A 14,029-nucleotide genomic window follows, 5' to 3' on the forward strand; every position below is an offset into this window, starting at 1 on the left:
TAACTTGACTTAAGTTGCCTTAAGAGCTGCCTTAATTTCTAACAGAAGGTGAGTCCCAGAGCAGGCCTTGAATGTGCCTAGGCAAAATTTATGCTACCCTAGCTTCAATATGAGATGGCCTAAGGGCCCATAAGAATTAAAACTGTTCAAGAGCACAGGCATGGAATGGGCTCTGACACCAAGGAAAAGCAACTGACCAGGATCCTACCTAGCGAGTTGGGAAAAATTAAAGAAAACCTGGCCTGAGGTCTGTAGTCTAGGGTGTGTGATGAGATATACTTAGGAAAAGCTAACCTGCTCTACACTTTACCCCTGAGGCTAGAGAGATAAGTTTTTCAGAATCTGTATTTCTTACTGTGTTTATGAAAACTGACTGGCAATATTCATCAAAAGTAAACTTAATCCTTTATTGTGATTATTAGTAGTTTGCTGGTAAAGGTGGAGAGAAAACTATATTTCAGTAAATTGTAGTCTGTAAAAATTAGATTCAAGATTTACAGGGATGATTGAATAATTATGTTTTAATAGGTTTGATTTAAGATAATCGCTACAGGTCATTTAAATGAAATTTGGTTTACTGATGGCAGCAGCCTCATTCATGAGGGGTTGCTGGAGGCTTACTGGATAAGCAGACTGACATAGAGATGATGGTTTTGTCTGGCCTCCTAAAGGTCAGCTTGCAGCTAGAGCCAGTCTGGACCCACCAACCCTCTCCATCTCTGGTGGAACCTAGAGAAGAGAAGAGAAGTCTTCCACCATTCTGCAGTCGCCCCTTGAACCTAGCTGGTTTACACCCAGGAGAAGCCTGAGGAAATCTTCCTGAGTCACACATTGTTTCTTGTCCTGGATTGCTAAAATTAACTTTAACTGTTCCATATGTGCTCCTGTCCCTTAGAAACTGAGGAGGAGGGGGCTGGAGTGAGAGCACAGTGGGTAGGGCATTTTCCTTGCACAAAGCCAACCTGGATTCGATCCCCAGCATCCCATATGGTCCCCCAAGCACCGCCAGGAGTAATTCCTGAGTGCATGAGCCAGGAGTAACCCCTGTGCAATGCCAGGTGTGACCCAAAAAGCAAAAACAAAAAAAAAGAAACTGAGGAGAAGCACCTCTAGGTATCTATAACCTCAACTTAGCCATCTATTTATAAGCAGAGGAGGGCAAGTCAACCCACTCCTGCCCAGATGTTTTAGATGAAGTGTTTTCCTCCTACCCAGACTCGAAGATTGCACATTTCTGAAATCAGACATATGAACAGCAGCTGTCATTTGAATGATGGACAGTGCTAAGTTGTCTATGCAGTCACTACTCATGAGAAAGTGATGGAGTCTGGATATTCCCCAGATTGCCACCCACATGCCAAGCCAGCATCTCTCTGAGCAGTGGACTGTTCTATAAACACCAAACACAGAGGGAAGGCTTGGTGTCCATTGGCTCCATCAGAAGTGGACTCAGCTGATACACCTGAGATATGCACCCATGATGTTATGGCTCTGCATCCCAGTGGCTCTAATTCTGGCCACAGAACTGGGGGTCATCATCACACTTGAACATTAGACACTGGGGAAAAAGATGACATTGGGCCTGTTATATTTTGGCATGGTAATATTCTTATATGTATCAAAAGCTTGCTCAGATAATGCTAGTGCTGTGGTGCTGTTCTGAAAGAGAGACAAGAGAAAAGCTCATAGAGGGAAAAGGAGGAAAAAATATTCCATGGCTAACAGCCATACAAGAAAAGCAGCGCCTCTTTTTATTCCCTTGCTAATCGAATTGGGAGAAGCTGGACCAACTGCAATAGGCACTGTGGCCCTTGTTAAGGAAATGTAGACTTACAGGCTCTGAAAAAGCAAATACTGTGATCTTAAAGAAATGGAGATCTCAATTAGTAGGTTAGAGGAATCACTGGAGTCCCTAGTTGAAGATATAAAACAGGAGAGAGCTAGATTTGCTTTCCTTGAGAGAGGGAGGCCCATGCATGCTTTGGGAGATACCTGCTGTTTCTATGCCAACCATTGGGGGTAATTAGGAATAGTCTTGCATAGATTGACAAGCGCCTCAAGGACTGACAAGGAGTCAAGCTGCTGGTGGTGAGACCCCATTACCAACCCATATTCCCTGTATATTAGGAGGAATCAATGATCTAATTCATAAGTAACAAAAACCAGTGGGGAATGAAGAAAAAATTGTTCCAGCAATCCTTCTCGTAATCCCCAGGGTTAATTATTCTGATTTCAGCCTTGGCCAGCCATTCCTACTTGTCCTTTTAGCTTTGCTCATGGGCCCTTGCATTGTGAACTGAGTGACTTGCACATCTCCAAATGGGTGTAGGCAGTTAAGATCATGTTGTTTTGTACCCAATATTAATTAAGCCTCAGAAGAAGAAATGTCAGTGATTTGACATGAGTAAAAAAAAAACAGTGGGATATGTAAAGAGGAGACTGAAAAGGAGAAATAAGAAGTTTATTTTTTAGTTTACTTTTCAGCTGATTTAACTATGTCATTCCATAAGCACACTGAACTTACTGCAAGAACCCGAAAGCCCATCATGGATTGCAAACAGAACAATGAACTGGGGTCCTAAAGGAATATGGTTAAAGATGACTATTTGCTTTATGTGCATCTGCTATAACTACTTTTTCTTGCTTCTTTAATAATTTGCTCGAGCTCGAGCGGGCCCAGTAACGTCTCCATTGGAGACTTCTGTTGTTACTGTGTCTGGCATATCGAATATGTCACGGGGAGCTTGCCAGGCTCTGCAGTGCGGGCGAGATACTCTCGGTAGCTTGCTGGGCTCTCCGGGAGGGGCGGAGGAATCGAACTCGGGTCGGCCATGTTGGCCGCATGCAAGGCGAACACCCTACCGCTGTGCTATCGCTCTCCGCACGGCAGAGCCTGGCAAGCTCCCCGTGACGTATTCGATATGCCAAACACAGTAACAACAAAGTCTCCAATAGAGATGTTACTGGGCCCGCTCGAGCAAATCGACGAACAACGGGAGGGCCTTTACCTTTACCTTTACCTTTTAATAATACTTTCTTTGGGCTGGAGTGATAGCACAGCGGGTAGGGTGTTTGCCTTGCATGCGGCCAACCCTGATTTGATTCCCAGCATCCCATATGGTCCCCTAGGCACCGCCAGGAGTAATTCCTGAGTGCAAAATCAAGAAGTAACCCCTGTGCATTGCTGGGTGTGACCCAAAAAGCCAAAAAAAAAATAAATACTTTCTTTGCTATGCTCGCTTGAACTTACCAGGAGCCAGGATGTGGACCCTGGTGGGCAAAACAAGTTTTGTTTTGTGCTTACAAAACTGGGGCACTAGGAAGAGATTTTTCCTTGTCTTTTTTTTTGCTTTTTGGGTGACACCTGGCGATGCACAGGGGTTACTCCTGGCTCTGCACTCAGGCAAGCACCCTCCCCACTGTATTAGCTCTCAGGTTTTTGAAAGTTATAATGAAGACTAAATGAGATCATTCAGGTAGACTGATAAAGATGGACTTTAACAATCTATAGTGATACATTGTGGATATTACTATTTTATGAAATAACCAAGTAACTCCCAGAAAGGCACTGTCATCCCTTCTGCCTAGTATTCTCTGCTTGCCCATCTTAACTTCGTCCACCCAACTTTCAGCTCCCACAGCACTTTCTTTGACTTTCCTCTGCAGCAAAGACCATTTCAGAAATCCATTCTGTGCGACCGGGCAGATACCTCCAGGACTGTTAGAAACCCTTGGAGTCTTGTCTTCATCCCCACCAACCACAGAAGTCCCCATCTGTTACTTGCTTTCAGTTCTACTCTCCCTACTTGCAGAATATTTCACTGTGCCAACCAGCTCTCTCCTTCCTTCACCTCAGACCAGCCGGATACCCAAGGGTTCCCGCCTCCCTACAGGGCCCTCACATTCAGTCACCAACAACTCTCCTTAGTTGGGTACTCCCAGCACCCCAATATGTGACATTAATTGTCCACCCCCAACCTCCATTCCTAAGTGAGCTGAGTGTTAAAAGTCCTGTGTGCCTGAGAATGTTGGAGTGTTCACTTTCCAGTCCTGTCTACAGGGCCACCCACACCCTTGACTGCATAATCCCAGGAACATTAAGGCCGCAGCTTGGCAAGGAGCAAAGTGGGCATGGGAAAAAACAAAATGGAGAGGTCTGACCAGTATCATACCACCGGGGATGGGGAGGCCTTCTTGCTACATAGCATTTAGGAAAGTGGTTTTGGGGATGGGGTTGGAGAATAAGAGGCTGCCTCATCCCAGAATGCAGATGAGCCTCGAAAACTTGCCTGTCCCAAAGTCCTCATGCTGTCTGCGACTCTCACCCACCTGGAGGTGCCAGGCTTGGCCTTTCTTACATCCACCATCTATCTTAACCAAATTCATCCTTATTTTTATTTCTTTTTACTTTTTGGATTACACCTGGCATTGCTCAGGGGTTACTATTGGCTTTGCACTCAGGGAGCATTCCTAGCAGTGCTCGGGAGACAATATGGAATGCTGGGAACCGAACCCGGTCCACTGCGTGCAAAGCAAACGCCCTACCCACTGTGCTATTGCTCAAGCCCCCATCCTTATTTTTATTTTTATTATTTTTTAAGGAGTATTGCTATTTATTCAGTCACTGATTAGCTAATTGAATTGGGCATGAAGTCCACCATACTCTTTTATCTTTTTTTTTTATAATTTTATTTATTGAATCACTGTGAGAGCAGTTACAAAACTTTCGGGTTTAAGTCTAAGTCATACAATGAAACAACTGTACCTTCACCAGCGCCCATTCTCCACCACCAAAAACCCCCATAACACACCCCGACCCTACCTGTGGGGCAGATGATTTCCACATTAGTCTCTCTCTCTACTTTGATTACATTCAATATTTTGACACCAGACCCATCATTATTATTTGGGATTTTACCCCAGCACGCAGTTCTGCTGAAAAGGCAACAGTAGACAATTTGTTTTCTATTGCTGGTTATGAATAACATATGATGTTGCGTGGCTGCAGTAGTGGCCGCACGACTTTGAAATTCCAAAATTTCAACAATTAAATCTGGAGGGATATCTGCCAAAACCTGCTGGGTTCCAAGATTTGTCCCTGAGTCTTTGGGATGATGGCCATTAAGCACCTTGATCAGGAGCCAGAAAGGCCATTCACGGGCCGTGACTCGGAGTCTCGTTGGGATGGGGAGGAAAGGGCCAGCTCCACCCCCATCCCGTGAGTCCCTGCGTGTCTCATCACTGAGGGCTCAAACCTGACTGTCCAATGTTCTCTGGAGGATGGCGGCCACCAAGCCGCCTAGGGGGAGCAGGCAGAGGAACAACACCCTTTCCCCCCTGGGGTGGCCTGGCAACAGTAACCTACTGCGGGGTCTGGACGCATTTCTACCAAAAGCCACTGGGTTCTGAGATTTGTTTCTGAGTCTCTGGGATCATGGCCATTAAGTGGCTTGATCAGGAGTCAGAGAAGCTCTTCGTGGGCGGTGACTTGAAGTCTTGTTGGGTGGGGAGGAAAGGGCCGGCTCCACCCCCATGCCATGAGGCCCCACGTGTCTCATCACTGAGGGCCCAAACCTGATTTCTCAATGGCCTCTGTAGGATGGCAGCCACCGAGCTGCCTAGCGGGAGCAGATGAGGAGAAAAGGACAGCACCCTTTCCTCCCTGGGGTGGCCTGGTAACAGTAACCTACTATGGGTCCGGACACATTTCTGCCAAAAGCCACTGGGTTCTGAGATTTGCTTCTAAGTCTCTGGGATCATGGCTGTTAAGCAGCTTGATCAGGAGCCAGAGAGGCCATTCTTTGGTGGCGACTCGGGGTCTCATTGGGGTGGGGAGGAAAGGGCCAGATCTACCCCAATCCCGTGAGGCCCCACGTGTCTCATCACTCGGGCCCAAACCTGACTGTCCAGTGGCCCCTGGAGGATGGTGGCCACCAGGCCGCCAAGGGGAACAGGCCAAGGCACAAAACCTATTCCCACCTGGGGTGGCCCAGTGCTGGTAACCTACTGCAGGAACCTGATGCATTTCTGCCAAAAGCCATTGGGTTTCGAGATTTGTTTCTGAGTCTCTGGGATCATGACCGTTAAGCAGTTAGATCAGGAACCAGAGAGGCCATGCCTCCAATTATATAGCTGAGCCGGAACTGGCTTGTTGGTATGTCTCCCACATACCTAACTTTTGGCCATTTACTTTCTTGGTAAACTTTGCCTCAAGTTTTTGGGGTCTGGCCAAAGGCACAGCAGCAATTTTGGGGTATCTAGAAGTCTGAAGGCGACATCATGCTGCTGATGCACTCGCCTCACAGGTACAGATTGATTGGCTGGTGGCACCATCCCCCCATGCTTATTTTTAAAGCAGCTGTCAAACGCTCAAAGCTGTTATTGGTGGAGAAGGGGAAAGGGTGGAGCGGAACAAGGGGTATTTGGACTTTGATTGGTTGTTCATCAAATTTTGACCCTGGCTCTTCTTTCAAGGTACTTGGGTCTTGGAGAATAATTGAGTCCCACCTGTACTTTGAGCTCCTTATTACCATTGGCAACAAATTCAGAGCATGCCCAGTGGATACCACACCGGTGCTGTGATGTGGCTTTGGGAGTGTCATGTGTTAGGTTCGAATACAGCCTCAGAGCATCAGATTGTGCATCTACATAAAAGGAGCCAAAGGTATTACATTCAAGTAGTGGTGCCTACTGTACTGGGCGACCCACACATAAGCTCTGTAACAAACCTGGGAAAGGTTTTGTAAAACGGCTCAGTGGTTCCTCCATCTTTTATTCTTTAGCTTGCACCAGACAAACAACACTCTTTGGATTTAGGTTTTAGGAAAACTCTCAAAAATTACTTTAATAAAATTAAATTGTACTACAGTGGGATCGTCAATATGGGTTATCTGGCTGTCACGTATCAGAATGGACATCTCGTGGTCTTTGGTTGTTTATTTTTTTCTTTTTTGGGTCAAACCCAGCAATGCTCAGGGGTTACTCCTGGCTCTGCACTCAGGAATTATTCCTGGTGGTGTTTGGGGGGGCCATATGGGATGCCAGGGATTGAACCCAGGTCGGCCGCATGCAAAGCAAACGCCCTACCCGCTGTACTATCGCTCCAGCCCTAATCATGGTCTTTGGATTTAAGTATTCAATTGATTTTGCTCCTGACAAAACAGGCACAAAAGCCACAGCATTTAAAAACACCAATGGATAGGAGGAGTGACAGTATAGTGGATAGGGAGCTTGCCTTACGCGCAGCATACCCTGGTTCAGTCCACACCACAGCACATGGGTCCTCTGAGCACTGCCAGGAATGATTCCTGAGTGCAGAGCCAAAAGTAACACCCGACCATCACCATGTGTACCCCTCCAGAAAAAAAAAAAAAAGCACCAATAGGATCCCGAAGGGTAGTACAAGGCTTGCCCTGTAATGAAACAATAGCAGGTTATATTTCTGTCACCACATATAGTATGGTCTCCAGAGCACCTCCAGGAATCACTCCTGAACCCCAAACCAGGAACAGTCTCTGAGTACTGGGTGTCACCCAACTCCCTACACTAAATAAACACAGCTTACATTATACCTTTGTAGACTTGTAAATTAAATGCATCTAATCACTAACATTAACCCTAATTTTTATCTTGATTAGAGGCAACTTGAAGGGATAAAGTGTGGGTATTTTTGGTCTACCAGATGTGGAAAAATGCAATTGTGTGTGTTTACAATTTAATGATCACTGGCGATTTCAGTAGATTGGGTGATAAATATGTGCAATGTATAGTATGAGCCTTGCTTATGTGAATGCTACAAGTTGACCAAGAATTTGTTGAGAGGAGAAGATTGGTCCAAACTTAGCAGTACTCAGGGCTTATCCTGATTCACTGTTCAGGGATCAATCCTGGAGGTGCTCGGTATTCCATAGGAGGCATCAGGGATCAAACCAGGCTCAGACCCATGAAGAGCAAGCACCTGAACTCCTGTGCCTTCTCACCTCCCAAATCAGGAAACTTAAATTCTTATTTATTTAGGGCTGAGTAGATAACTCAAAGAGCTGATACACATGCTTTGAATGTAGAAATGAACCCATGCATACCCTGGGTTCAAGCCCTGGGTATGTTCCCCTGAGTGTTGTCAGGTGTGCCCCATAAAACTTTTTTTTAATGCATCAATCTTATTTCAAAACTGAAGCAAAATATTTTTTAATTTACTTTTTTTAATTTTATCATTATTTTTTCAATTATTTTTTCCCTTAAATTTTTATTAGTGAAACACCATGAGGTACAGTTGGGGGGATAGGGGGTGGGAGGGATACTGGGATCAGTGGTGGTGGAGAATGGGCACTGGTGGAGGGATGGGTATTCAATCATTGTATAGCTGAAACCAAAGCAAAATATTTTTAAAGTTATTTTCACTTCTTGGACTGGGGAGATAGTAAAGAGGTAAGGCATGTGCCTTTCACATGGTTGACTCCAGTTATATCCCCAACACCATAACCACAACTGAGCCCCACCAGAAGTGATCCCTGAACTCAGAGCCAAGAGTAAGCCCTGAGCAATAAATGTACACACATATACACACATGAAAATATGCATGGTATCTTTCACTTCTTGATTTTCTTTATTACTGTAAGACCTTTTATCAATGTTTGAAAATATTCGGGTAACTGGGTATGAAGGTGAGGCAGGGTGGGTCAGCGCAGTGGGGACATTCCAGGCCACAGGGATTATAAAAGAAGGAAAAAATGATCATTCAACACTTCTTTCTCATTGATTAATAAGAGCCTTATCAAAGATAGATGTGCTCTTCATGTAAATCTTGAATTATTAAAGAGTTCTAGCAATATGAACTATTTAACGATGAGGCCAAGGATAAAACAGAATTGCTTCTCATCCATAATGTTCAGAACATCTGGTGATATCTCTGAACACCACAGTGTTTTGTGTTTCACGAAGAGTCTAAATAGATACCAGCCTTTGCTGTAGCTAAGACCAGGTCACTTCTGAGCCTAGTCCCAAAGACTTATTTTTCCAGAAGAAATAAAGTATGTACTGGAATCAGAACAAGTAAGTAGGGACCAAAGAGAGCTCAACAATCTGAGAGCGAGTGCTCTGCATGTGGGAAGCCCAGGTTCAGTCTCCAATGTCATATGGTATTTAAGGACTGCCAAGAGTGATCCCTGATCATAGAATGAGGAGTAGGTACTGAGCACCACCAGATGTGCACCCCCCAAAAAAAAAACAAAAGCAAGTAAATGGTGCTGAAGTTACAAAGTTCACTGCACTTGCTTTCTACACAGCTGAACCGAATTTGATCCTTGGCACCTCATATGATCCCCAAACCCCACCAGGACTCCCTGATCACAGAGCCAGAAGTAGCTCCTGAGCACTGCTGGATGTGCCTCCCCTCAAAAAAATAACCTCAAAAAAAAAAAGCAAATGGAGTTGAACATCTTGTAGCTGATGGAGCTGAAGAGACAGTACAGGAGATAGGGCACTTACCTTGCACACAGCTGACCCAGGTTTGATCCCCAGTATTCCATATGATTCCCTGAACACTGCCAGGATTAGTTACTAGGTGCAGAGCTGGGAGTAATCCCTAAGGATCACCAAGTGTAACCCCCCCCCCCAAAAAAAATCTTGTTACTTAGAATTAAATTTTTGGGTAGAATGTATGCAGTGATGGCAACACACACTGGTCTGTATGCTCCAAAAATTCATTTTGGTGCTCAGATGTGATTGCTTTTGGAGATCGGGCCTTTAAGGAGGTAATGAAAGCCCAGTAAGGTGAAGTGTGGGGCCCTAATACTAGAGGACTGTGTCCTCAAAGAAGAGGAAGTGACAATCGCTGCCATGCTCCCAGCTAGACCCCACTGCTAAGATGAGCCTCATACAGAAATTAATTTGTTGAAAAACAGATATGCGGGATTTTTTTTGTATGCGGGTTATGTGACTCCAGCTTTCATGGGGTTAGGGATTGTCAGCTTCCCCCCATATTTCTGTACTTCCAGAAGGCCAGCAGTCACAAACATGACCCAAAGCTGCCTATCAGTTAAGATTTTAACTTCAACTAACTGTATCACCCCATTAAAAATTCTGGACACCCTGGGCTGGAGCAATAGCACAGCGGGTAGGGCATTTGCCTTGCACGCGCCCAACCTGGGTTCGATTTGGTCCCCTGGGCACTGCCAGCAGTAATTCTTGAGTTCAGAGCCAGGAGTAACCCCTGTGTGTTGCTAGGTGTGACCCAAAAAGCAAAAAAAAAAATTTGGACACCCTGGAGCGCATGCTTGAGATTTTGGCCACACAACATCTCAAACTCTGTAACACTGATACACCAGGAGTAAGTAGCACATCAGATTGGATGGGATGCAATGTAGAAGGCAACCAATCTCAATTAACAAAATATAAACACAGAAGGCTTAACCTGTAACATTTTAGTAATCTCGCAAAGGTTAAATCTCTTAAACTTAAGGGTTTCATGATGAGATACAACAATCTTCACTAACTTTCTTCTAAGGAAACATTCTTTGCTCAACCTTTTAGCAAAATTATTTATAACAAGCAATTCAAAATAAATTTTTGAGGGCTTACTATGGAGGCAGGCTCAAGAGGTGGTTGGGAAAATTGGAAATAATGTTAGTGGGAAGGTGCATTGGTGGTGGGATTGGTGTTGGAATAGTAAATGTCTGTAACTAAACTAATGACTTTAAGTTATTTTAAAAGAAAGAAGAGGAAGTGGAGGCTGAAGAGATTGTTCAAAGGGCTGAGCATATGCTCTGCATGCATGAGTTCCAGATTGGGTGCCTGGTATCTAATGGTTCTTTGAACACTGCCAGGAGTGATCACCAAACATCAAGACGATAGAAACTTCTGAGCATCACCAAGTGTGAGCCAAAAACATTTTTTAAAGCAGCAGCAAGTGACACCAAGGACAAGCACCTGCAGAGAAATGGGCATGTGATGCCACCGTGCAAAGATGGGCACTTGCAAGCCAAGGAGCGAGGCCTCAGGAAAAACCAACCCTGTTGACACCTTGCCTTGGATTCTCAGTTGCCGGGACTAGGAGAAAGTCCATTGCTGGTGTATCGGCCACACAGTCCATGGTGTCTCATCACAGCAGCCCTAGTAGATGAACCCGGATTCCCACCCAAATTCCTTCTGCATGTCCCTGGCAATGTGACTTGGCATCTTTTCTATATAGAAGCAGGATCTCTTCGCCTGAATCGATAGTTACTCATCTCTTCCATAAAAGTGAACCTGACAAAATTTTCCCAAGGCAAACTTTACTTGGGTGAACAAAGAACCAATCCTCTTTGGTAGGCCAGGGAATTCCCACAAGGAGACATAGGAAATACCATCCCCAAGACTGGAAGCTCTGGAAGGACACGCCTCAGAGATGCCTCCAGACCCGCGCCAGGCTAATTCCATGGCAACTCGGAGGGAAGCAGGTGAGTTCTCCTCGCCACCCCAACAGAGCCCCAGCTGCTGAAAAAGTCCAGAACTCAAGCTCTGTCATACTCATGGCCGCTCTCCACAGACTCCCATGAGCCTCACCCATGAATGAATCTGCTGTATAATCGTATTTTAAATTTTAGAATTCCTAGAGCACACGGCTGTGCTACCTCTCATACTCTACACCACTGATGTACCAAGAGTAGCACACCACATTTGATGGAGTTTAAAGTACAAGGCAACCAATCTCATAGAGGAAAAAAGGTTGAGCACACAAGTCTCAACCTTTAACAAATATGATTGTAATTTCTTATACAAGGGCTTAATGTCTCCAGGATGAAATACAACAATCTTCACACAATTTTCCTCTAAGAAAACTTTATTGGACCATTTTTAACAGATTATTCATAACAAGCAATACAAAACCAAATATTTCGGCACTGCTTTGGGGGGCACAATTTGGGATTTGGGGAGTAAATATTCGAAATATGGAGGTGGGAAGGTGCAATGGTGGTCAAATTGGTGTTACAATATTAAATATAATGAATTATTGTAAACAACTTTATAAAAATAAATTTAAATTTAAAAAGAAACAAATAAATACAAAGTCTGGAAGCTCTGGGACCAGAGTGATAGTACAGGGGTGAGGGTATTTGCGTTGAATGCGGCCGACCTAAATTCAACCCCAGGTACTCCATATTCTTCCGAGAGCACTTCTAGGAGTGATCTTTAAGCACTGAGCCAGGAATAAGCCTCCTAACACCTTCCGGTTTGCCTCACCTCCAAAATTACTGAGACCCCTATTATGACTCTCAACACCTGTCTACTTTGATTCTCTATTTTCAGTCTGTGACCTTTGTTGTCTTTGAAATTGTGGTAATAACTACTAAAATATGAGTTAGAGAGATAGGACAAAGGGTAGGGCACTTGTCTTGCACATGGCTGATCAGGGTTCAATCTCAGGCAACACATATCGTTCTCCAAGCACCACTAGGAGTGATCCCTGAGCACAAAAAAGGAGTAAACCCTAAGCACTGCCAGGTGTGGACCAAAAACCAAAATTATAGTAATGATAATAATAATATAACAACAACAATTACTGAAAAACGGGCTGGGGATATGGCTCAGCAGTAGAGTCCATGCTTTCTTTGTGTCAGACCCTGGGCTTGGGCCTTAACATTGCGGAAATAAGATAGAATGGCTACTGAAATTTAAAAGGAGGCCAGGAAGACATAATACAGGATGTGGGGTGCTTGCTTTGAATTCTGCAATCCCTGGTTAGAATCCCCAGTATTGCACATAGTCCCATGGCCACACTCCATGGTCCTCAGGGACTATGAGGGCCATGGAGTGTGACTCCAACTCTTCCCCAGAAAGAAGGAGGGTGAAGAATAACCAAAGGCCTTAGAACAACTGCCTTACAAGTGCATGGTCCTGAATTAAAATTCCTAGTGTAACCACATGCACCAAGAATTGGCCTGACATGTCAGCTGTCTGTTTTTGTCTACACAGGAGTAGTAGTCTCCAAAATATTTTTAGAGTAATCGCCAAAATTACATTTCAAAAAATTTTTGGAGCAGTCTCCAAAATTAGAAATAAAACTACCATATAACACAGTGATACAGTTTCTTGAATCTGTCCCAAAAATACTAATACAGGATTCAGAGAGAAGGTACAGCAGATGAGACACTTGCCTTGTATGGGGCTGACCTGGGTCTGATCGCCGGCATCCCATATGCTCCCCTGAGCCCTGCAAGAGTATACCCGAGCACAGCAGGACTAAGGGATTAAATCTGAAAGAGTGGGACTTTAAGGGAAAGGAAAATTTTCGTAGCAGTGGTTTAAGGGGGGCATACAAAAGGAGGGGACCCCTGAGATCCCTGGGGTTGGGGAAGTGACCCACAAAGCCCAGGGTAGACAGACCAAGTTTCAGCACTTGCTCTCTCCCTCCTTCCCCCTCCACCCTTCAACTGAAACTTCAAATGAGTCTCCTAAAATCATTTTTCCAACTGAAAATCCTGACTGAAAAAGCAAGCACTTTGCTGTATAAAAGACAATTTCAAGAAAAGGAGAGGCAAGCAATTAAGCCTATTGCACTTTCTGCCCCATGGGGTCCAGTGTGCAATAACTGCAGACAGCAAGCAGCCTCCTTGGTAGTGTCTGCAGCCTGTGGCTTGTATGGGCTGTTCCAAGAAACTTTGGAGACAGTCCTTTGTAGTGGACATTCCTATCTGCTTCCTTGCTGGGTTTCACTAAAATAGCCTATAATCTCACCCTCCAAACAGTTTGCTGGTGGTGGTGATGGGGGAGGGGTGCTTTGGAAAGGTCTAGGTCATGGTGGCCAGGGTCTACATTAACCAAGTCATCATTTTATCCATCCGCACCAAATTGTAGAAGAGGGAGCACGTGCTTGAGGCTCTATGCCAGGTGAAGTTCAAGTTGCTGGACCCCCAGGAGATCCACATGAACAACAGGGGGGCTTTACCAACTTTAATGTGGATGAATTTGCAGGGCTGGCTGAAAAATGGCTCATCCCAGATAGCTGTGGGGTCAAATGCATCCCAAATTGTGGGCCTCTGAGCTGTACTCC

General features: G+C 44.8%; 1 protein-coding gene and 1 non-coding gene across 2 annotated transcripts in view; one reads left to right on the top strand and one right to left on the bottom strand.

Annotated features, from left to right (window-relative positions):
- Window positions 1-14,029, bottom strand: part of WAS (WASP actin nucleation promoting factor) — a 55,645-nt gene that overhangs the window by 33,753 nt on the left and 7,863 nt on the right. The gene's annotated exons all lie outside the window — the stretch shown is intronic.
- On the top strand, window positions 13,512-13,649 carry LOC130036786 (small nucleolar RNA SNORA70). Its single transcript, XR_008794452.1, has one exon. It is a non-coding gene; the product is annotated as a small nucleolar RNA SNORA70 (small nucleolar RNA).

The sequence above is a fragment of the Sorex fumeus genome, unplaced genomic scaffold (genome assembly GCF_029834395.1).
Source record: "Sorex fumeus unplaced genomic scaffold, SorFum_2.1 ptg000065l, whole genome shotgun sequence".
In the NCBI taxonomy this organism is placed as follows: Eukaryota; Metazoa; Chordata; class Mammalia; order Eulipotyphla; family Soricidae; genus Sorex; species Sorex fumeus.